Below are 25,651 nucleotides of genomic sequence, written 5' to 3' on the forward strand. Positions count from 1 at the left end.
ACTGCTAGAGTGGGGAGGGAGGTTGGGGGAAAGGGTTGAAAAATGAACTGTGGGGTACTATGCTCAGTACCTAGGTGACAGGATCAACTGTACTCCAAACCTTATCATTACACAATATAACCAGGTAACAATGTGTATATGTACCCCCTGAATCTAAAATAAATGTTGAAAAACTCTCAAACCCAAATTAAATATACATAAATAAATTTACATTTTATTAAAAATGTATTACTACTCTAGATTTGCCTTACAGGAAAGTCAAAACTTATTTTAAGCTTAGCCTATGATTGTATACATTTGTACGTACAAGTTTAAAAACATCCAAAGTCATAAAATTCAACAACAAAGGTAAAAGCTACTTACTGGGAATTTATGCTTCACAAACTAGTATTAACAGCACCTTTCACTTTGAAATACTTTTTTTCAAAGTGAAAAACACATTTTTCTTATTTATCTCAGCCTCTTATCACACTTTTGTTTGGTTGCACAAGAATGTCATCACATTCTTTACTCATGGCAATGACATTGATTCTGCTGATTTAACACCTTTGCTTTAGTGAAAGAGTATTGGTGACTAAAGGAGGACCATTATTGCTCTTTAAAAAATGTTTAATCATAAATAGATGTGTCCAGGGATATCTTAACTGTATGAGGTATGATAGGCTTGAAATTTTAAAGCACAGCTTTGGAATACACCCCTTCACAATCCTTAACCACCCAGAAAGTCTTACGTTAATACGTATTATTTTTTGAACTTTATGAAAACTGCATTGAATAATTATCACACTTCCTACACACCAACTTGTATTTAATAATTTATGGAAACATTACTAAGACAAAAGAAGGACATAGCCTTCACTTGACTAATTCTAAGGCCAAGGCTCCCTATGTTTTAACTTCTGTAAACTCTCACTGCCTGAATAAATACCTTAGGTATAATGAAGCGTAGGCAAATAATAGATTATAAATAAGTTGACAGAGGTCAAGAGAGGCATTTAACCTATTTAACCTATTTGGGAAAACAACCCATTTTCAAATTTTTAACAGCAGTAAGTGGTAGAAAAGTATACTAATTAGAAATAATCATTTACTAAAGCAAATCTTTGAGGAAGTCTAAGGAGTAGTTTCTTTAGCCAATTGCTTGTATTAAAGGACTGGAATAACTTTTGAATATTCAGAATTTTCACAAGTTCAGACTTCCTTCAGTTGGCCCTATTTAATGAGTTTTTATGCTGCATCTTGTATTTCTGAAAATTGAGTTTTTGTTTGTTTTGAGGCTGAGAATTTTGAGAACTGTCATTGTCAGACCAATGTCTCAGGAATCATTAGGAAAACAACTCGGGGTGGGAAGGTGGTTAGATGATGTCGTTGAGTGATCTTTATGGAAGGGAAATTTGTGAGAGATTTTCTAAATAAAGATGCAAGATTTTCATTGCTTTAGATATGCTAAAATTTTTTCCTGGAATCAGTCAGACCTTGAGATAGCTCTTTACCCAGCTTGTGTTATTTTGGTCCCTGTAGAAGTGCTTTTGCTGATTTGTGCTTACCTGTTATAATATTGGCTGGCATTGAGAAACTTGACATTGTATTAAGTTCAAGGATGTTATTTTTCTCTCTTTTTTATTATACTTTAAGTTGTGGGGTACATGTGCAGAATGTGCAGGTTTGTTGCATAGGTATACACATGCCATAGTGGTTTACTGCACCCATCAACCCGTCATTTACATTAGGTATTTCTCCTAATGCTGTCCCTCCTCTAGCCCCCCAGCCCCCCAGCCCCCCCAGCCCCTGACAAGCCCCAGTGTTTGATGTTCCCCTCCCTGTGTTCTCATTGATCAACTCCCACTTATGAGTGAGAACATGTGGTGTTTGTTTTTTTGTTCTTGGGTTAGTTTGCTGAGAATGATGGTTTCCAGTGTCATCCATGTCCCTGCAAATGACATGAACTCAAGGGATGTTATTTCTTGTGCTGATCACTGTTTTTAGAATCTGTATTATGAGGATCTCATGGATAAATTTCTCTGAAATGTCGCTAGCCAAAATGAACAATGTCACTCATGGAACTCATTGTGTTTTCCACTATGGGTAGACAGGAAGTCTCAGAACTAATGTTGAGCTCACTTCTTGCTCAAGGTTATGTCATCATAAGTCATGCACTTGATTCATTTTGTTTCTCATATTCTTACTCTTTCTTCTCACTGTCTCTCTTTATACACAGTCATGCATTGCTTAAGTATGGGGCTACATTCTAATAAATGTGTCATTAGGTAATTTTGTCATGCAAACATCATAGAATGTACTTATAGAAACCTAGATGGTGTAGCCATATCTAGTTATACACATAGATAGGCTATATGGTATAGCCTATTGCTCCACTCCTAGGCTATATATCTGCACAGAACACCACTGTATTAAATACTCTAGACAATCATAACACAATGGTAAATATTTGTATATCTTAACATAAAAATAGTATAGTAAAAATACAATATCATAATCTTATGGGACCACTATTCTGTATGTGGTCTGTCATTGACTAAAATGTCATTATGTGGCACATGACTGTACTTTGTTTTGCTGAATTGTATTTATTTTTATAAACTACTTAAAATATTTTTTGAAACAAGATTAATAAATAAATAAATAAATATTTGGATGAGACAATTCACAGAGGTTAAACAACCTGCTCAAAATTATAAAACTAATGATTTACAGAGTTAATATTTAAAACTAGATGTAACCCCAAACAATTTCAGACATACAGTATGACATTGAAAAAGTTTTGGAAAACAAGTGGTCCTACTGTTCTAACTCAACTTTTTTTCCTTTATTTTTGTAGTTTACCATCTAGTCTTGGTTCATATATAATTTTCATGGTTGTACTTTTATATACTGACATCTTTATCTGTCTGCTTGCACAAGCTAAGGGTCCTTGACTCCATATTCCCTCTCACATCCTCTTTCCAGGCTCTGCTCAAACTAATAAAGTCAGTCACTACTCTTGATCCTAAGTATCTACTTTTCTCTATCTCTGCTGCCACAGATCTGAGTCAGTGTTATCATTTCTAATATGGATTAGACCACCTCTGCACTAAGGGGTCTCCTTGCTTTCGACCTTGCTTTCCTCCAATTTATTTTTTACTCTATTGCAATTAAGAAACTCCTGCACTTATGACACTCCTGAAAGACAAATCTGGTCATTTCACATCCCTAAAATCCAATAATGGCTTTTCATTGGCTACACAAGACAAAATCAAAATTCTGTAGCAAAGCATCCAAGTCTAGAATCTGACCTATGATTACCCTTCCAGGTTCATTTCCCACCACTTCCCACATTCACCCTAATCTTAATGATCCGACCACACTAAATACTGGGGGCCATACACATTCTTTTATGCTTCTCTGCCTTCATGATGTTATTGTTTTGGATGGTTTGTATGTGTGTGTGTGCACATGTATAATTCTGAAAATTTCTATTTTTTTCCAAGATTAAGCACAAATGTTAACTTCTCTGTAAAATTTCCCATCTTCTCTGACTACCACCTTCAAATTAAGCACTTCTTTCTCATTGCTCCCATAACATCTTTCATATACCTCTGTTAGTGCTCTTATGTCAATTTAAATGTAGACTCTACACATCCATCTCCTTTCTCAATCTTCATGTGGGTCTTCAGCCCTACTTCTGCACTGAAGCAAAAGGAACCAAAAACCTGACTGCAAATCAGTCAGTGGCTTAACATCCCAGGTTAGAGTGTCGCTCTGGTCCACTTCTGTCTCCAATTGTTCTGTTGATGCGCTATCAGTTAGTTTTAGGCCAGCCAGCCTGTACATTGATGCTTGAAAAAACAGTGCTCTATTTCCAAGCCAGTTGTCTAGAAACTGTCATCTCTTTCTTAGCGTTGCTCCCAATCTTTTTGTCCCTTCCTAGATACCCATTACTAGGCTGTGAGCAATGCGAGCATTTTGATTGTGCGCAATTTATCCTTTAATCCAAAATGTCAAGTGTAATTTTGGACATATCACAGATACTAAATGAACATTTATTGAATGAATCAAACATTTCTCTATATTTTTATATATTTTCATAATTTTATTTTAAATGGTTTGGTAATATTCAATTGCATTGATTTAGCATAACTGGCATAATTAACTGAGTTTTCTGTGGAAATGTAATAGTCTAAAGAACATTATATATATATTTGTTTATGAATAGTCTTTTTTAACTTTTATTTTAAGCTTGGGGTACATGTGCAGGTTTGTTACATAGGTGAACTTGTGTCATGGGGGTTTGTTGTACAGGTTATTTCATCACCCAGGTGTTAAGCCTAGTACCCACTAGTTACTTTTCCTGATCCTCTCCCTCCTCCCACCTTCCACTCTTCAATAGGCCCCAGTATGTGTTGTTTCCCTCTATGTGTCCATGTGCTCTCATCATTTAGCTCCCACTTGTAAGTGAGAACACTCAGTATTTGGTTTTCTGTTCCTGTGTTAGTTTGCTAAGGATGATGGCCTCCAGCTCCATTCATGTCCCTGCAAAGGACATGATCTTTTTCATTTTCATAGCTGCATAGTATTCCATGGTGTATATGTACCACATTTTCTTTATTCAGTTTATCATTGATGGGAATTTAGGTTGATTCCATGTCTTTGCTATTGTGAATAGTGCTGCAGTGAACATACGTGTACATGTGTCTTTATAATAGAACAATTTATATTCCTTTGGGTTTATACTCAGTAATGGGATTGCTGGGTCAAATGTTATTTCTCTGTTTAGCTCTTTGAGGCATTGCCACAATGTCTTCCACAATGGTTGAACTAATTTACACTCCTACCAATGGTGTGTAAATGTTCCTTTTTCTCCACAACCTTGCCAGCATCTGTTATTTTTTGGCTTCTTAATAATAGCCATTCTGACTGGTGTGAGATTGTAGTTTTGATTTGCATTTCTCTAATGATCAGTGATACTGAGTTTTTTTTCATATGATTGTTGGGTGCATGTATGTCTTCTTTTGAAAAGTGTCTGTTCATACCATTTGCCTACTTTTTTATGGTTTTTTTTTTCTTGTACATTTGTTTAAGTTCCTTATAGATGCTGGATATTAGACCTTTGTTGGATGCATAGTTGCAAAAATTTTCTCCCATTCTCTAGGTTTTCTTTTTACTCTGTTGGTAGTTTCTTTTGCTGTGCAGAAGCTCTTTAGTTTAATTAGATCCCATTTGTCAATTTTTTTCTTTTTTTGCAATTGCTTTTGGCAACTTCATCATGAAATCTTTGCCCGTGTCTATATTCTGAATGGTAATGCCCTCATTGTCTTTCTGGACTTTATACTTTTAGGTTTTATATTTAAGTCTTTAATCCATCTTGAGTTAATTTTTGTATATGGTGTAAGAAAGAGGTCCAGTTTCAATCTTCTGCATATGGCTAGCCAGTTATCCCAGCACCATTTAGGGAATACTTTCTCCATTGCTTGTTTTTGTCAGGTTTGCTGAAGATCAGACAGTTGTAGGTGTGAAGTCTTATTTCTAGGTTCTCTATTCTGTTCCATTGGTCTATGTGTCTGTTTTTGTAACAGTACCATGGTGTTTTAGTTACTGTAGCCCTATAGTATAGTTTGAAGTTGGGTAGCATGATGCCTCCAGCTTTACTCTTTTTGTGTAGGATTGCCTTGGCTATTCGGGCTCTTTTTTGGTTCTATATGAATTTTGAAATTTTTTTTCTAGTTCAGTGAAGAATATCAATGTTAGTTTAATAGGATTAGCATTGAATTTATAAGTTGCTTTGGGCAGCATGGCCATTTTAACAATATTGATTCTTTCTGTCCATGGGCATGGGATATTTTTCCATTTTTTTGCATTATCTGTGATTTCTTTGAGCAGTGTTTTGTAGTTCTACTTGTAGAGCTCTTTCACCCCCCCGTTAGGTTTATTCCTTGGTATTTTGTTCTTTTTGTGGCTTTTTTTTTTTTTGAGACAAAGTCTGGCTCTATTGCCCAGGCTGGAGTGCAGTGGCATGATCTTGGCTCAGTGCAACCTCCACCTCCCAGGCTCAAGCCATCCTCCCACTTCAGCCTCCCAAGTAGCAGGGACTACAGGCAAGCGCCACCATGTCCAGCTAATTTTTGTATGTTTTTCATAGAGATGGGGGTTTGCCATGTTGCCCAGGCTGGTCTTGAATGGCTTTGTTTCTTTCTCTTGCCTGATTTCCCTGGCCAGGACTTCTAATACTATGTTAAATAGGAGTGGTGAGAGAGGGCATCCTTGTCCTGTGCTGGTTTTCAAAGAGAATGCTTCCAGCTTTTGTCCATTCAGTATAATGCTGACTGTGGGTTTGTTGTATATGGCTCTTATTATTTTGAGGTAGGGTCCTTCACTACCTAGTTTATTGAGACCTTTTTTAACATGAGTGGATGTTGAATTTTATCAAAAGCCCTTTCTGCATCTATTGAGATAATCATGTGGTTTTTGTTTTTAGTTCTGTTTATGTGATGAATCACTATTGATTTGCATATGTTGAAGCAATCTTGCATCCCAGGGATAAAACCTACTTGATCATGGTGGATACGCTTTTTGATGTGCGCTGGATCTGGTTTGACCGTATTTTGCTGAGGATTTTTGCATGGATGTTCATCAAGCATATTGGCCTGAAGTTTTCTTTTTCTGGTTTATTTCTGCAGGGTTTTGGTATCAGGATGATGTTGGCCTCATAAAATGAGTTAGAGAGGAGTCACTCTCCCTCCCTCAATTTTGTGGAATAGTTTCATTGGGAATAGTACCAGCTCTTCTTTGTACATCTGGTAGAATTCAGCTGTGAATCTGTCTGGTGCAACTTCAACTTTTTTTTGGTTGGTAGGCTATTTATTACTGCCTCAATTTCAGAGCTCATTATTGGTCTGTTCAGGGATTCAATTTTCTCTTGTGAACATTACATTGTGTGTGTGTGTGTGTGTGTGCGTGTGTCTACTATGTTGAACTATCACTTTAGTTTGAAGAAACTCAGTATCATCTGAGCCTAAAGGTTAAGTGTGGGCCCATGAAAGAAAAAGAAAAAGTGAATTTGCTATTAATATATTCAGGGACTTGTACCAATTGGTTATTAGAAGATTTGATATTAGCTGTAAATCTTAATAGTGTTCTTTTTGAATGATGTTAGAAATTCTCAGAAAGCTAGTCAATAGGTCAGATATGTAATATTAGCTTGAGTTCTAAGGGAAAAGGTACAAATGAATGTGATGCTAAATTATCTCTTTTTAACAGGAACTTTTAAGGCTTATATTTCAAATATCATTCATTTTTCTTTCTGTCCTATTCTTCCTTTAATGCTGGTACGTTTATACATGAATATAAAATTAAGCCATAAACTTCTTGAAAGTAGAGACTATTAAATCTTTCTATTGGTGCCTAGCACTTAGAAAGTGTTTAATAATTATTTGTTAAATGAACATATGAATGAGTTTTAAGATGCAGTTTTTAAAAAAATTATGCAAGTGAATGGAAGAGTCCTGGTGCCAGCCAGTGAGCTGAAATTTACAGACATAGTTCAGAGTGGATATTGCTTCTTTCTGTAGTAGTAAGAATTTTCAGATCATGCCTGAATAATCAATATCATGAATCTATTTCTGGATAATCAATTAACTATTATGGTTTTCATTTCTTTCAGGTTTCAAATAGGGAACTATCTAACTCATCAAATGTTTTTTTTTTAATTGTAGTGAAAAAGTTGGTTCCATGATCCACAGGGAATAAATAATTTATGGGTCAGGGCCTTTGAGATGTTTTTGAAATATTGAAATCTGGTATGCTTTGGGCAGGAAAATTTCTGATTTAAAAATATAGACAATGGAATGGGATGTGTGTGTGAATAAAGTGTGAAAAGCTGCCCTTAGGCAAAGTCTTTTCCAGAGAATACATCACTGTCAACCTGGAGTTAGTCTTTAGTTAATACTTAATAGATGACTTTTCCACATTTGGAATCTTTAAAACTCGTTACTCTAGAATTATTTCTGAAGCACTAGAAGAGGTATATTTTCTTCCCTTTCTACCTCCCTACCTCCCTTTCTTTCTTCTTTTGATATAATTATTTTCTTATTTTGGGTTAGTCTCGGTTAACAAAAAGTAATTTATTGAAAATGGTCACACTAAAAACTTCAGAGTTGTAATACCAAATATAATTTTAAGGGTTTTAAAATGAATTTATAATTTGTTTTCAGCCTTATATGTTTTACTGAAATCAGGGGCAAAATATACACTGAAATATTGACTTTATCTACCCTCACTAATTGTTTATGAAAAAATAAATATTGACTTTATTTTCAGGTTGTTACTGGTTAACATTGTTAGTTTAATAATCTTTCTTTTTTACTAACATGATTAAAAAAAAGGTACCATCTTCCCTCTGCCTTTTTCTGTTACATCATTAGTTTTCTTCCAAGGTATAAAAACTTCATAAATGTTAGCTAATTAATTTTCAAAAGGCAGAGAAAATTTGAAAATGTTAATGTTCTTATTTCTAAAGATAAGAAAGCATAGAATTTCTGTTGCTTATTATCAATTTACATATCACTTGATGATTTCATTATAATTTTGAATGCCATTTTACAGTTGACATACTGATAGTTTAAAAAATGCTGACCTATGAATAAAATAATATTAAGACCAAAATTCAGCTTTTCTAATTTTTTTAGTCTTACTATTTTTCTTCTGTATAAGCAGTCAGATAATATAATAGAAAATGGGGTAATTCAATCTTTTAACATTTCATTTGGAGACACTAATGACATTTGGATCTGGCTTAGAATACTGTCGTGCTATATTTAAACATGTTCTTTTTTTTTCCCTTCAGAACTTCATTTTGGGATTTTTCAAAAGCTGATATATCTCCATTTATGATGTCAGTTTTTCTTACCTTGTTTAATATTGGTTGTAAAATTCATGTGACTTGGGCTTAGTATAATTTTTAAATGACGCAACTTGAGATAGTCTCAATGTAAAGATCTTAAGTGTTTTATTTATTTTTAATTCCTGTGGGTACACAGTAGGTGTATATATTTATGGGGTATGTGAGATGTCTTATTATAGGCATGCAATGTGAAATAAGCACATCATGAAGAATAGGGTATTCATCTTCTCAAGCATTTATCCATTGAGTTGCAAACAATCCAATTACATTTTGTCTTATTTTAAAATGTATAGTCACCCTGTTGTGCTATCAAATAGTATGTCTTATTAATTCTATTTTTTGTACCCATTAACTATCCCCACTTCCCTCTATTTTTTGTACCCATTAACTATGCCCTCTTCCCTCCATCCCCCGACTACCCTTCTCAGCCTCTGGTAACTCCTTCTACTCTCTATCTCCATGAGTTCAATTGTTTTGATTTTTAGATCCCATGAATAAGTGAGAACATGTGACACTCATCTTTCTGTGCCTGCTTATTTCGCTTAACATAATAATCCCGAGTTCCATCTGCATTGTTGCAAATGACAGGATATCATCCTTTTTTATGGCTGAATAGTACTCCATTGTGTATATGTCCCACATTTTCTTTATCTATTCATGTGTTGATGGATACTTAGGTTGCTTCCAAATCTTAGCTATTGTAAACAGTGCTGCAACAAACATAAGAGTGCATATATCTCTTTGATATACTGATTTCCTTTCTTTTGGGTATGTATCTAGCAGTGGGATTGCTGGATCATATAGTAACTCAACTTTTAGTTTTTTGAGGAACCTCCAAACTGTTCTTCTTTGTGGTTGTACTAATTTACATTCCCACCAAAAGTGTACAAGGGTTCCCTTTTCTCCACATCCATGCCAACATTTGTTATTGCCTGTCTTTTGGATGTAAGTCATTTTAACTGGGGTGAGATGATATCTCATTTTAGTTTTGATTTGTATTTCTCTGATAAGCAATGGTTTTGAGTAACTTTTCATATGCCTGTTTGCCATTTCTGTGTCTTTTGAGAAATGTCAATTCAAATCTTTTGACCATGTTTTGATTGGATTAATAGACATTTTCCTTTAGTGTTGAGTTCCTTGTGTATTCTGGTTATTAATCCCTTGTCAGAGGGGTAGCTTGCAAATATTTTCTCCCATTCTGTGGGATGTCTCTTTACTTTGTTGATTGTATCCTTTGCTGTGCAGAAACTTTTAAACTTAATATGATCCCATTTGTTCATGTTTACTTTGGTTGCTTGTGCTTGTGGGATATTGCTCAAGAAATTTTTGCCTAGACCAATGTCCTGGAGAGTTTTCCTAATGTTTTCTTATAGTAGTTTCATAGTTTGAGGTCTTAGATTTCTTTAATCCATTTTGATTTGATTTGTGTGTATGATGAGAGACAGGGGTCTAATTTCATTCTTCTGTATAAAGATATCCAGTTTTCCCAGCACCATTTGTTGAGGAGAATCTCTTTCCCCCAGTATATATTCTTTGCACCTTTGTTGAAAATGAGTTCACTGTGGGTGTGTATATTTCTTTCTGGGTTCTCTATTCTGTTCCATTACTCTATGTGTCTGCTTTTATGCCAGTATCATGCTGTTTTACTTACTGTAGCTCTGTAATATAATTTGAAATCAGGTAATGTGATTCCTCCAGTTTTGTTATTTTTGCTTGGGATAGCTTTGGCTATTCTGGGCCTTCTGTGGTTTCATATAAATTTTAGGATTGTTTTTTCTATTTATGTGAAGAATGTCATTGTTATTTTGATAGGGATTGCATTGAATCTGTAGATTGCTTTGCATAGTATGGACATTTTAACAATATTCATATTTTTCAATTTTTTGGTGTCCTCTTCAATTTCCTTCATCAGTATTTTATAGTTTTAATTTTAGAGATCTTACATTTCTTTGGTTAAATCCTAAGTATTTAATTTTATGTGAGGCTATTATAATGGGATTACTTTTTAAATTTCTTTTTTGCATTGTTCACTGTTAGCATATAGAAATGTTACTGATTTTTTATGTTAATTTTGTATCCTGCAACTTTACTGAATTTATCAGCTCTAATAGTTTTCTAATAGAGTCTTTAGGTTTATCCAAATATAAGATCATATCATCTGCAAACAAGGATAATTTGACTTCTTCCTTTCCAATTTGGATGCCCTTTATATTTTTCTCTTGTCTGATTGTTCTAGCTAGGACTTCCAGTACTATGTTGAATAACAGTGTTGACAGTGGGCATCCTTGTCATGTCCCATATCTTAGAGGAAAGGCTTTTGGTTTTTCCCTATTCAGTAGACACTAGCTGTGGATCTGTCATATGTGGCTTTTATTCTGTTGAGTTGTGTTCCTTCTATTGCCAGTTTTTGGAGGTTTTTTTTTTTTTATCATGAAAGGATGTTGACTTTCATAAAATGCTTTTTCAGCATCAATTGAAATTATCATATGATTTTTATCCTTCATTCTGTTGATATGATGTATCATGTTTCTTGATTTGCATATGTTGAACCATTCTTGCATCCCAGGGGTAAATCCCACTTGGTCATTATAAACGATCTTTCTAGTGTATTGTTGAGTTTGGTTTGCTAGTATTTTGTTGAGTATTTTGCATCAATATTCACCAGAGATATTGGCCTGTAGTTTTCTATTTTTGACTTTTCTTTGTTATCACCATGATACCAAAACCAAAAAAAGACATAACAAAAAAGAAAACTACAGAACAATATCCCTGATGAACATAGATGCAAAAATTATTAACAAAATACTAGGTAATCAAATCCAACAGCATATCAAAAAGATACTCCACCGTGATCAAGTGGGTTTAACCACTCTATGTTTTTTGATTGGAGAGTTTAGTCTATTTACATTTAATGTTATTGTTAAGTAAGAACTTATGCGTGCCATTTGTTATTTGTTTTCCGATTGTTTTGTGGTGTTTTCTTCCTTCTTGTCTTCCTTTTAGTGAAGATGATTTCTCTCACTTTCTCCCACCTTAGGGGGCACCCGAAGCCCAGTAATGCTGTGGTTCTTGCAGACTCATAGAGGTACAACATTGTTAGTCTTGGATAAGATTCAGGAGAATTCTCTGGATTACCAGGCAGAGACTCTTGTTTATTTCCCCTACTTTCTCCCAAACATACAGTCTCTCTCTGTTCTGAGCCACCTAAAGCTCCTGTGGCCACCACCAGTATGACTGCTCTGAGTGAGTCCTGATGCCAGCCCAGCGCAGGGTCTCGCCAAAGTCCTGCTGTAACTACTCCCTGGCTACTGCCTATCTTCACTCAAGGCCCTGGGGCTCTAAAACCAGCAGGTGGCAAACCCTGTCTCCTTCCCTTCAGGGTAGCAGGGTCCCCTAAGCTCCAGGTGGGTTCAGAAGTGCTATCTGGGAGTCAGGCACTAGAATAAAAAACCTTATGAGTCTATCTGATTTTCTATTTATTGTTGCTGAGCTGGCACTCAAACTGCAAGATGTAGTCCTTCCCACTCTTCCTTCCCCTTTTCTAAAGGCAGAGGAACCTCACCCCATAGCCACCACCACCCCTGGCCATGAGGACTACTGCCAGACTATCGGCCATGTTCCCTTAAGGCCCAAGGACTCTTAAGTCAGCTTGTGTGAATGCTGTTTAGCCTGAGACTAGACTCCCCTCAGGGCAGTGGGCTCCTCTCTGCCCCAGGGCAGGTTCAGAAATGCTGTCCAAGAGTCAAGTCCTGGAACTGGGGACCCCAAGAGCCCACTGGTGCTGTATGCCTCTGTGGCAGTGTTGGTACTTGAAGCCAGCAAGTCTCAGAGGCTTACCAAGGCCCTTGATGTAGTACCTGGGTATTGCTACTGGTTATTTAGGTAGTTAGCAGGTGATGAATGCTGGCAAGACTGGATTTTTTCCATTAAGGCAGCAGATTACCTTCTGGCCCAGGGTATGTCTAGAATTGTCATCTGTCAGCTAGGGCCTAGAACAGAGCTTCATGATGCTGACCTATCCTGCTGTGGCTAAGCTGGTATCCAAGATGCAAGACAAAATCCTCCTCAGTCTTCTCTCTTCTGTCCTCAAGCAGAAGGAAGGGGTCTCTTTTTGAGCCCGGAGCTGAGCAGTCAGGGGTTAGGGGAAGGGTGATGCCAGCACTCCCTTGGTTACCCCAGCTGGTGTCTCAGTACGTCGTGTGCCCCCCTAATCCACTGTCTCTGGGCCTATTTCACCCCTAGGACTTGCCTACAGGTTGTGGAGTTGCACTCCTTATGGCCTAGACTGCCTTTCACATTTACTTAGAGACCAAGACCACCTTGGCGCTAGGTGGTGAGGTTTCCAGGCACTCAAGTTCAGACCGCTGAGATGGACAATTCCCCTCTGGCTAGGGCTAGTTTAAATGCTCTCTCTGCAGGGGGCATCAGCTGAGTTTGATCTGGGTTTTCCTTTCTGCTCTCACAGAACATCACTGACTTCAATGCCTCCCAATTGCTGTGTTCTCTCTCCCTTAGCACACAGAGATGCTCTCACTACCACACAGCTGCTGCCAGAGGTGGGGGCAGGGTGGCATTGGTGATTCAGGACTGTTTTTTCTGTCTCTTTAGTGCCACTTTCTGTGATATGAAGGTAAAACCAGATACTATGTATGCTTGCCTGACTTTGGTTCTTGGTTCTTATGAGGGTATTTTCCCTGTGTAGATAGTTGTTAATTGGATATTCTTGCTGGCAGGACGATGGGTAGAGCTTTCCATTATACCATCTTGCTCTCTCTCTCCATAAATATTCAAAAGTCTAAAGTTCTAAGACAGTTTATCAAACAAATTTCTGATTGCAAGCTACACTATGTCGTTGAGTAGTCATTAGAGTTAGAACTACAGAGAGTATTAAAAGTGGGAGAGACTTAAAAATGGTTTAGCTTAACTCCCTTAGCAGATAAGGAAACTTAGGATCAGGGAAGTTAAACTTACTTTCCCACAGTCACATAGCCAGCACTCTGGCAAGCCTAGATGAAAATTCAGATCTGGCTTTTAGTCCAATGCTGCTTTTTACCACATGTTATGGAATTAGCTCTGTTTTAATGAATGACATGGCAGATTAGGTGGCAGAGGTCTTTCTTTTATTGTCTGGAATTAGAGTATTGTTTGAGAGAGAGAGAGAGAGAAAGAGAGAGTGTGTGCGTGAATGCAGTTCCTCCAAACTTAACGTTGACTTCTAACTTCTTCTGTGGAAGAAAGGGGTTTTCACTTTGCTTACTCATGCCTTAAGCCTCAACCTGAAACTCTGGCATTTCTCTTTGTCAATATTAACTTGTTCCCATAACTCCCTGAGGTTTCACTTGTTATAATATTTATCAAACTCTATCATAATTGCATGTTTACTTTTCTTCTCTACTAGACTGTAAATTTCATGCCTTGTTCACAGTTATACCTTCAATGATGACTAGCACAGTGCCTTTCACTTAGTGTTTCCAATTATTTGTGGAAGAAATAAATGTAAAAAATATTATCTGTTTTTTTAAAAAAACCAGTATGAAGTAAGTATAGGAACCAGATATCTTATTTCAGGAAGAACAATCCCATATCTCAATTCAGTTTTCTATCATGCCGGGTACAATGTTCCCCAAATGATTTTTCTTAATATGTTTTAAAAAATTTTTAAAAACATCTATCTCTGGGGGTGGGGAGAAAAAACCCCACGTTTTCCCAGAACCTAACCATTTTCTTTTTTTTTCCGAACTTTCGGATCGGGCAGATATGTGTTCCAATCTCAGCTCTGTGATTTTGGGCACATTACTTAACCTTTCAACTTCACTCTCCTTATCTGAAAAAAATGGAGACTATATTACCTACCTTACAGACTATGGTGAGGATTAAATGACATAACAAATAGCAAAGTTATATATAGTGGGTATTCAATAAATGCTCATTCCATTTCCCCTTCTTCTTTACTCCATCCCTTTCTTTCTCCCTGTCACCTTCCTCCCCCCTCCCTCCCTCCCTCCTTCCCTCCTTCCTTCCCTCCCTCCCTCCTTCCTTCCTTCATCCCTTCTTTCTTTCCTCCTCCTAACTCCACTTTTTTGGATACGAGAGTGCTGCAACATAGTCAAAGTTTGCTTTGTCTTACAGCAACAGGGCTTTATCGAGTAAACTACTTTCAGCCTCAGCTTACCTCCAGGACAGCCTCTGTTTTTCTACAATCCTTTTTCTTTGTCCTGTGTATACCCACAAATGACCAGATTTGCCTTCTGGTTTCTCACATTGGCTTGCCTGAAATCCAATTATTCTGCCATATGCCTGATGGTCAACACGTTTTTCACAGCAAGGAAACAGAGAGAGAGAGAGTGAGAACAGGGGAACCTGCGGGTGCCAGAGACAGTAAAACCTCCAAGAGGTTGTGTTGATTGCAGAAGGCTGTTCCAGGAGCAGGGTCTTTGGAATGCAATTTAGGGCCCAACTGAAAAGGAAAAAGGGAAGGTCACAACTGGTTGTTTGTCCTGCTCTTGACTGTGAAAGTTGCCATTTCATTATCTTTCAATCAGGCTTTATTGCAAAATGTTTTAAACCAATATTAGACTTAATATATATTTTGAAAGAGGCCTAATGTGAAAAAGAGCTAAGCCACATAACTGAATTAAAGAAAATCGTAAAAAATTATTACCAAAACAACAACTGGAGGAAAGGTATCTCTTGACACAGGTGATCTTGTCTAGGCTCAGAAATTGAGGTAACATGAGAAAGCAGTGATTAAGTAGCTACTGACGAGGTTCACATTAAATGATGAATGAACTGGCCAGGAGTTAAGAAGAAAGTGTTTAAGAGTGTTTGGCTCAGGGTAAGAATACATTTTACTGCTAATCTACCACTAACTTGAGCCCTTGTGACCTTGAGCCTCAGGTTGCAAAATGTTATCTGTAAAACCAATTGTTATACATGTGTAAGTTGCTGCTATTGATATGCTTTTATTTAAGGCCAAACTTTTGTTTAGGAAGGTGATGGGAGAAGGGTTAGGACCCTTGCTTAATTAGCTCAGCTGCATTCCTCTAATGCTGAATTTCCCAACCTAGACACCTTTGACATTTTAGGCTGAACATTTTGTTGTCGGTGGCTGTCCTGGGCATTGTAGGATGTTTAGCAGCATCCCTGACTTTCATTCACTAGATGTTTTTAGGACCCTCTTCAGTTGTGACATACAAAAATGTCTCTGACATAGCCAAATGTCTTCTAGGGGGCACCAGCCTGCCCCAGCTCTGCATTTTGAGAACCACTGCTTTGATAAAAGAGCTGAGAGATAACTCTATCTACGTCTAGAGTTTCCCATGGAGTTACCATAAGACTTAAAAAAAAATCACAAAACTTACTCTATTCCAAATTGAGTGGAGTAATTTACTCTATTTCATGCATTCACTAAGCATTTTATTGACTGTCTGCAGGCACCGTGCTAGGCCCTTGGGGTACATAGATAATAACTATGATCTGATTTCTGCCTTCAAGGACTTTGCTTTCTATTAAAGATAGCAAGTAATGCCCTATTAGTCCATTTCAATTCAAGGCTGTTAAGTGCAATCATATATCTTAAGTCAATATATGGTATAGTGGACCTGCAAAGGTGTAGTCTTCCCATTCATCCTAGAAGACAGGTGTCAGTTAAGGCCTTGTTGAGAAAGGAGTAATCATATGAGACTATATTTCAAGTCACCAAACAAAAAAAAAATCAAACTCCAGACATCTAAAATATAGCATTTTGAAATTGTATTTTCTGCCTGTCATTTTAAATTATATATATATATATATATATATATATATATATATATATATATAATTTCTTAAATATTGTATTAGGGTTCGCCAGAGAAACAGAATCAGTAGGACACACACAGGCAGATACACACACACACACACACACACATATATACATACAGAAAGAGATTTATAAGGCATTGGCTCTTCTGTTTTGGAGACTGAGAAATCCCCTATCTACTGTCTGCAAATTGGAGACCCAGAAGAGAGGCTGGTGGTATAGTTACAGTCTAAATGCAGAAGACTGACATCCCAGCTCAAAAACAAGCAGAGAAAGCAGATTCTCCCTTACTTCTCCTTTTTGTTCTATTCAGGCCTCTAAAGGATTGGATGATGCCCACCCATATTAGGCAGGACAATCTGCTTAACTTTGGCTACAGATTTGAATTTAATCTCATCCAGAAACACCCTCATAGATACATCCAGAATAATGTTTAACCAAGTGTCTGGGCACTCTGTGGACCAGTCAAGTTGACCTGTAAAATGAGCCATCACAAATATGATTAAAGTTTTTGTTAGGTAGTGGTTCTCAAAGTGTCATCCCTGGAGCAGCATCACTTGGGAACTTGTTGGAAAGGCAATTCTTGAACTTCCTCTCAAAGCTACTGAGTCAGAAGAAGCTCTGAGGGTGGGGTCTGTCAATTTGTATTTTATGAGTCCCCCATTAGAATCATGCTGAAGTTTGAGAACCAATGCTTTAATAATTCACTTATTAATTCTTAAATGTATTATATAATTTACTGAATAAATATGTATAAAATGGTGTTAAAAAAGAAGGGTATAATCTATATATTTATATGTATTAAACATGTGCTAATACATGAAATGCCTTCAGACATTATCTCATTTAATCCTCACAACAGCCCTCAGAGGGAGCATAGTGGTTCTCAGCTGTGGGTCAGTTTCCAAATACTCATGAAGTTTAAATGCAATTGTCCAGGTCTTGCCTCAGACCTACTGAATCAGAAACTGTTTGGTTTTTAATATGTACTGTGATTGAGAATCACTGAAGTGGGTATTCTTTTTGTATATTTTACATACATGAATATTGAGGCTTCGAGAGAATGCATAATTTGACTATGGTTTTTGATATAGTATAAAACTGAAAAAGTATTCCATTTATTTATTCAGCAAATACTTACTGGCATTGGATGATTAATGAGTCTGTCTGACTTTAAAGACTATGCTCCTAATTATTCAGATAAATTCAGTTTATGTGATCTACCAGAAAAAAGTGTGTTTTTAAAGAGAGAGAAAACTAATATTTACAAAGTGATTTGCAGTCCCTTTACAAAACATAACAACCTTTCAAATTTTCTTAAATCATTGCTGTTTTACAAATTAGAAAACCAAGGCTGAGTGAGATGAAGTGATTTGTCCAAAATTATACAACCAGGAAGTCCCAGGGTTGAGTGTGGAACCAGGCTTTCTGACTTTCTGGCTATGGAGTTTAGCTTTTTTGAACCACTACTTAATCACATATTTATGTATAAAATTAGAATAAGAAAGATAAGTTATGTGTTATTTGCAGGATTAATTATCTTCCTGATCATTAAATTTACTTAGAAATTGTAAAAACCCCACTGGGCATGGTGGCTCACACCTGTAATCCCAGCACTTTGGGAGGCTGAGGTAGGTGGATTGCTTGAGCCCAGGAATCCAAGACCAGCCTGGACAACGTGGTGAAACCCCTTCTCTACTGAAAACACAAAAATTAGCCAGGCATTGTGGCACATGCTACTTGGGAGGCTGAGGCATGAGAATCGCTTGAACTTGCAGTGAACTGAGATCTCACCACTGCACTCCAGCCTGGGTGACAGAGCAAAACTCAGTCTCAAAAATACTAAACAAACAAACAAACAAACAAACAAACAAAAATCCCAAAACAACCCCCACAAAACCCCCAAAAGCAAACACAGTATTTATGGCTCGATTTTATGTTCCTAAATCCTAAAGAAGGTGTCAGTGAATCTGTCTTCCAAATATGAGGACTCTAGCTTTTCTAATTAGCTAGTAGAAATACTGACAGTGTCCTAATTCATTGTTAATTCAGAATATATTTACCACTTTTACTGTGTAAGGGTTTTTATATTCTAATGTGATACGGTACCTAGACTAGTTTGCCAGTGCAGTGACTGAAACAGATTAATTTATTCACACGAGAAAGAATGCAGTTAGGATAGTGCTGCACTGCTCTTACTTTCATGAACCTTTTAATTACCTTTGCCTTACACCCTTTCCACATAGACTAGACCACAGAAGCTCAAAAGGACAGTTTCACTGTAAAGGGACAGAGCCATTTGGAGTGAGGCCCTTAAGCCCTTTATTTTGGATCTCTCCTCCCCAGTTAGTTGGGTGGCAATTCAGAAAGATAAATTTTCATTTAAGACACTTTATTAAAAAGCCACTTTGAATCTATAAGAACATGTGGAATGGGAGATGTCCTCTTGTCTTAGAATTTGAGACCTCAAAGCTTGGGACATTGAGTGACAATCTCCTCCATACTTCAGAGATTGGTGCTGGACCCAGCCCCATAGGAATTACTGAAAATTGGCCGGACCACCAACTGGTCTGTGATCTGCCTTTGGCCTATTCAGACTTCTTTTAGAGGGAAGGGAGGCAGATGCTTCCCTCACCACCAAATCACATGTTGGGAAGCCCCAAGAGTACTGCGTATAGAGGTTATGGTCATCTACAAAATGGTAGAGTGTCATCTCTGTCCCTGGCTGGATGTTTGCCAAATTGCAAAAATTAGTGGGGTTTCCCTTTGCATCTAGCTGAGCAGAAAGTGAGTTTTTTCTTGAGAGAAACTGACATGTGACTCTCCATAATTTGAAGCAAAGTGTGATAATAATAGATCTCTGCTTCTTTTCTGGAAAAGACAAAGGATAGAAAACAAAGTAGAGCTGCCCTTGACTGCGGGGCAACGAGGAAGGAGTCAGCAGTTTGTCAAGCTGCACGTTCATTGTACTCCCTGTGAGTCAAGAGGACCCTAAGAGGGCTGCCTACTGGGGCAAAGCTGAGGGGTGCAGGTGATTCTGAGCGGTCAGATAAAGAGCTCATTGTCTATTGTAGGAAACATGTAGGGCATAGGAACTTGTTGAGAGTCTCCCAAGAATCTGCAAATGTACTTAATGAGATCCAATATTTGGAAGGCTGCTATGACAGAGGGCATCTAATAGTCAAATGAGAGTTATAAATTAGCTCCTTTTTTGATCCCTGCCATCTCCCAGGATTCAGAAATGGAAAGGGCAAGGTTGGGGGCGGGATAGGGAGAGAAGAAAGGAGTATAAAAAACCAGAACACAGTCCTCCCCTATGTCTTCTCACAGCTTCTCTTCCCCTCACACTGAGTCATTCCTGAGCTGACAGGAGGGGACGCTCCAAATCAAGTATTAGATTAATGCTTTGAGTTAGACAAGACTGAACTTTTTAATACTGGATGACAAAATTGTTATCATGAAAAGAAATCTGAAAGAGACACTGTCAAGGCTAGAGGAGGGGAGACCTGACAGAATGTCTGAATGCAGTGATGGGAGAAAAATGAAGCTGTTTCCTGATTGCTACCGAGTCCAGCTCATGCAATAATTAATAATGAAGGGCCCAGATTCCTTAGCAGATAAATTGTAGAGAAAAGGAAATGATGGGAGAGGATTCCGTTTTCTGAATTATAAACTTAGAAAATCACTGTAGTGAAAGGCTTCATTTAAATAAGAGGCTAAATTAGAAAGTTTCCTTGATACCTTCAGACTTTAAAAATCTATACTTTTTTGTGGGGGTAGGGGAGGAGTGTTACCCTCAGATTTATTTGTGCAAATAGCACATGAGGACACCAGCCCTATGCAGACGGCAGTGCAGGGCGGGTCACACCAGTCCTTCTGTCCTCATATTGGCAGATGGAGATCTCTACTTTGAACCCTTTGTAGTGGCCTGGGCGCCTTTGGGAGCCTGAGCTGGAACTGAAGCTGGAGCTGCAGGCTGGGCCTTGGTTTGATCCTTGGTCTTGGCCTTTGGCCCGCACAGCCTGAGCCCTTTGGCAATGTGGGCATGATCATGCTTCCCAAGCTTGGAGTGGGCAATGTGGGCAAGTCGATGGAGCTTGTGGCTGACACCCTTTGGGATCTTGGGCTTAACTTCCTTGGGCTTTACCAGGGCCTTGATAGCCTTTGCACGTGCACTCATGGCCTTGGCATTGTTGGCCTGCATCTTCTTTAGGCCCTTCTTGTTGTGCTTCTTGGCAAAGCGCATGTTCCTCAGGAACTTGGGGTCCACCCCTTAAGAGATTTGTATCTTTGTGATTGGGGTTTCTTGAGGCAATTTCTATGCCATATTCGGGACCAGTTGTGTGTGGTGTGGTTCTTGGACTTGGCCATGTCTGCACTGTAACCCGTGGCTCCTGAAGCGCCTGGAAGTGAAAGCTCAGTATCCTTTTGTATATAACTGGATATCTTGGTCTGTTTGCATTACTGTAAAAGAACACCCGAGGCTGGGTAATTTTTAAAGAAAGAGGTTTACCTGGCTCACAGCAGGCTGTACAAGAAGCATGGCATCAGCCTCTGTTTTTGGGGAGGACTCGGACTGCCTCCAGTCACAGTGGAAAGCAAAGAGGAGCTGCTGTGTTCAGAAATCACATGGTGAAATAGGAAGCAAGAGAGAGGGGAGAGGCAGGTGCTAGGCTCTTTTAAAAACAGTTCTCAAGGGAACTAAGAGTGAGGATTCACTGATTTCTGTGATGACAGCACCAAGTCATTCATGAAGGATCTACAGCCATGACCCAGACACTTCCCATTAGGCCCTACCTCCAACACTGAGGATTTGTGGGAACAAATGTCAAACAGTACTACCTGGGATCAAGTGTTATTTTGGAATACTCTACCCCTTTCCCACATCATCTTATTCCATACACATTATTTTTATGAATTATCATAGAAGAGTTTTCATTATATTTCTAAAATTACATTCTTCATTGCTGACAATGCAGCTTTAACCAACAATTGTTGGTCCTAATAGTGACATTAACTATTTGGCATTTTTATATATTTTACCTAGTGGACCATAATGGCTTAAGCCTTTTGAGTATAAGCCAGTTCATTTAGTTACCTCCACCATTTCTTTCAACCAAGACTCACAAGGAACAATTTTAACAGGCTCCATGTTCAATTTTTAGACAATGAGCTTTGGTTTTTGGAAATAGCTTGATCGTATAGTATAATATAAATTCTAGGTCCACCTCCAGTTTTTTAAGATTTTGTCTACTAATGTGAATGGTCTTTGATACTCTTGGTAATGAAAGGATTAAATCATTGATGTCATTATATGTTGAATTTGGCTATTTTCATCAGCCTTCAGGGTCTGGCTTGTCTGCCTTTTAAATGGACAAAATGGAGTAACATAATTTGTTTTTAAAAATTTTATTGCCTTAAGATATTTCTGACTTTCTGATGTGTGTTTATAGCTAGGCTTTATGGATAGTAGGTATCTGAGAAAGAAAGTATCTTTCTTCCCCACAGGCACTAATTCCATCTTGTAGGTTTTGATTTTTTAAAAAAATATTCCCTGTGCATTATGCTAAACATATGGGCCCTCTTTCCTTTCCTTTCTTTGTTTTTCTTTTTCTTTTTTTTTTTTTTTTTGAGACAGAGTCTTGCTCTGTTGCTCAGGCTGGAGTGCAGTGGCTTGATCTCAGCTCACTGCGACCTCTGCCTCCCAGGTTCAACTGATTCTCCTGCCTCAGCCTTCTGAGTAGCTGGGACTACAGGTATGGCCACCATGTCCAGCTAATTTTTGTATTTTTAGCAGAGACAGGGTTTTGCCATGTTGGCCAGGCTGGTCTCGAACTCCTGGTCTCAAGTGATCCACCCTCCTCAGCCCCTAAAGTGCTGGGATTACAGGTGTGAGCCACTGCGCTGGGCCCTAACTCATTATTCTGTTTTGTTCCTATGAATTCTTCAGAAGAACCAACTTTGGAGTGTTATGGCCCTTTCTGCTAACAAACTTGTTTGTATGTGGTACTTAGTTTATCTTCCTACCATGAACAAGCAGCTATGGACCTTGTGGTTGAGACAACATAAGACAGCACAAATATTTGCACCTGACTCTCAAACCACACATTTTAGAGCTAGTCATATGGGACACCCACCCCGTGGTAATTCATTTTTCAGAATGCTGCATGTTTTACTGCTTGGCTAAGTTCGTAAATCCTACAACTTAAAGTTTTGCTTTTTTATTTTTATTTTTTGTTTATTTGTAACTAATATTATATCTGGGAATTAGATTTCTATCTTTTGATGCTAAAAATATAATATTTTTATTCTATGCTGTAGGTAGTCTTTTTTTATTTTTTATTTTGAGAAGTGCTTAAATGAAAGACTCTCTGCTGTTAATATTTTATCAATAGATTTTATGCAGTGTGAGTCCTTCCACAGAGACATGCTCACTGGATAGTTAACAATTTTCAACTAGTAAAAATATGCATGGAAAATACTATGCTTGCTCCTTACATGCTGAATTATTAAAAACATCCAAAAATTTGATCTGAGATCTTAAATGCTGACCATTTGTGTTATCTTCCTGAATTACTTTTTAAAAAAATCTCCTGGTTGGCAGGTTCAGATAGGCTGACTACTTTGTGTGTGTGTGTGTGTGTGTGTGTGTGTGTGTGTGTGTGTGTGTAGATAGTTGAATTTTGTCTTCTCCAAATCCTGTCTCTTTGTTAAAGGAAAATCTATAGAATCATTTCAGATTTGTTCTTCTATATATTGTCTTCTCTAAACCTTATCTATTGAGAAAACTTTTTTCATTATCAATTCAAAAACATTCCTAGATCTTAATATATTTCATATGACTCCTGCAAGAGGTGTAATTAGTAGGAAAGGGGTCTTTTAAATGCATTGGGTTCAAGCAAAAAGGCTATCCATTTAGAATTCATACTGAAAAGGAATATATCAGTGTAGGGAAGTGAATGAGAGTCCTCTTGAAATATTTTGCTTAGGGACCTATAACTTATTCTAAGCTCTTGACTTACATTTTATTTATTTATTTACTTATTTATTTATGGAGACAGTCTTGCTCTGTCACACAGGTTGGAGTGCAGTCGTGTGATCACAGCTCACTGCAGCCTTGAATTCCTCAGTTCAAGCGATCCTCCTGCATCAGTCTCCCAAGTAGCTGGGACTATAGATGTTTGCCTCCATGCCCAGATAACTGACTTAAATTTATGTATTCTGATCAAGTTCAGCTGATTAATCAAAGGCATTTCCTTTAATTCTGCAATGCCTTCAGTAGTCATCCAAATGGCACATTTTCCCAGATTATAACTAACTCCTTTTCCTGTTTAATTAATGGTCATAGTTCAGAGTTCATTTCCTGACTGAAACCTCTACTTTCAGCAATTTAAACTGTGGATTTTAATTATTAGGTTAATAATGAGCATTTAGAACTCAAAGATACCAGCTTTTAATCCATATTGCTATTATTGATTTGAATATTTATAATATATGTTCCATTTTAGTACATATGGTAGATTATGTATGCTAATATTTTCATATTTTAAATGCTGAATTTAGCAATACAGATGATTTTGTAAGTGACAAATAAAAATTGTATGTATTTTCAGTGTACAGCATATTTTATATATATATCCATTGAAAAATGATTAAATCAAGCCTGATAACATATCTGTCACCTCACATATTGTTTGTGGTGAAAGTATTTAAGATCTACTATATCAGCAATTTTCTAGTATCAATACATTATTATTAACTATGTTTTACTATGTTGTACAATAAAGCTCTGGAACTTGTTTATCCTGTCTAACTGAAACTTTGCACCCTTTGACCAACATCTCCCCATCCCTGCACCTGCCCCCACAGCCCCTGGCAACCACCATTCTATGCTCCGTTTCTGCAAATTTGACTGTTTTAGATTCCACATATAAATGAGGTCACAATATTTGTTTTTCTATGCTGGGCTTATTTCACTTAGCACACTGTACTTCAGTTTTATTAGGATTTCCTTCTTTTTATAAGACTGAATAGTATTCTATTTTATGTCTATCTATCTATCTATCAATCATCTGTCTATCTCTATCAATCATCTATTTGTCTATCTTTGGAATTTAAGAAGGTAAAGAGAATGACAAGAGGAAAATATTGGTGTGTTAGATGTTTTTCTGTGCTATTTCAGTTATTAATCACAGAGCTTGAGTGAAATTATTTTAACTATTTATTTAAACTCAATTAGCTTGAAACTTTTAAGGAATCATAAAAAATGAATACAGAACCATATATAAATTATATATCACTAATTTTTATAATTCTTCTTACTCAAAATTTACTTGGGAAAAATATAGAAACTGTATTTATGGATTGTTTAAGGAGTATAAAATATTTATTTAAAAGCTATTAAAAACTAGTTTTTAGCAGATCATCTTTAGAGAATGTCTTTGAAGCTTGATAGTCATGAGTTTTTAATGTTAGATTAATTTCATATTAAAGACAAAAGTGAAACATTAAGAAACAATCTGTTTTGAAGCTAATGTAATTTATAATCGCAGTATATATTGGGAAGACTTAAAAACTAGGAGAAATTACATAAATGAATATCCTGAGTAAACAACAACTGACATTTATTGTACACTTAGTATGTGTCACACATTTTTAGGTGTTTTGTACTTATTAACTTATTGAACTCAGTAATGTCCCAGAATAGGTACACAATAGGATCTGGGGATATACAATGAGGAATCAAACAGAGAAGTAGCTCTGCTCTCAGAGAATTTATATTTTAGGGGGAGAAGACACAAAATAATTAAAATTAATAAATAAAACATATAGTGTGTTATATGGTGGTGAGTTTTATGAGGGGAAATAAAGGCATAAACGGAAGAAGGGGAGTATGATGTATGAATGTGGTGGTCTTTCATTTTAAGAAGGTATTTAGGGAAGTCTCACTGAGA

General features: G+C 37.1%; 1 protein-coding gene and 1 pseudogene across 16 annotated transcripts in view; one reads left to right on the forward strand and one right to left on the reverse strand.

Annotated features, from left to right (window-relative positions):
- SLC44A5 (solute carrier family 44 member 5) overlaps nucleotides 1-25,651 on the forward strand; it is a 514,237-nt gene that overhangs the window by 120,981 nt on the left and 367,605 nt on the right. The gene's annotated exons all lie outside the window — the stretch shown is intronic.
- Nucleotides 20,602-21,068, reverse strand: LOC129143979 (large ribosomal subunit protein eL29-like; annotated as a pseudogene).

This window comes from Pan troglodytes, chromosome 1, assembly GCF_028858775.2.
Source record: "Pan troglodytes isolate AG18354 chromosome 1, NHGRI_mPanTro3-v2.0_pri, whole genome shotgun sequence".
Classification (NCBI taxonomy): domain Eukaryota; kingdom Metazoa; phylum Chordata; class Mammalia; order Primates; family Hominidae; genus Pan; species Pan troglodytes.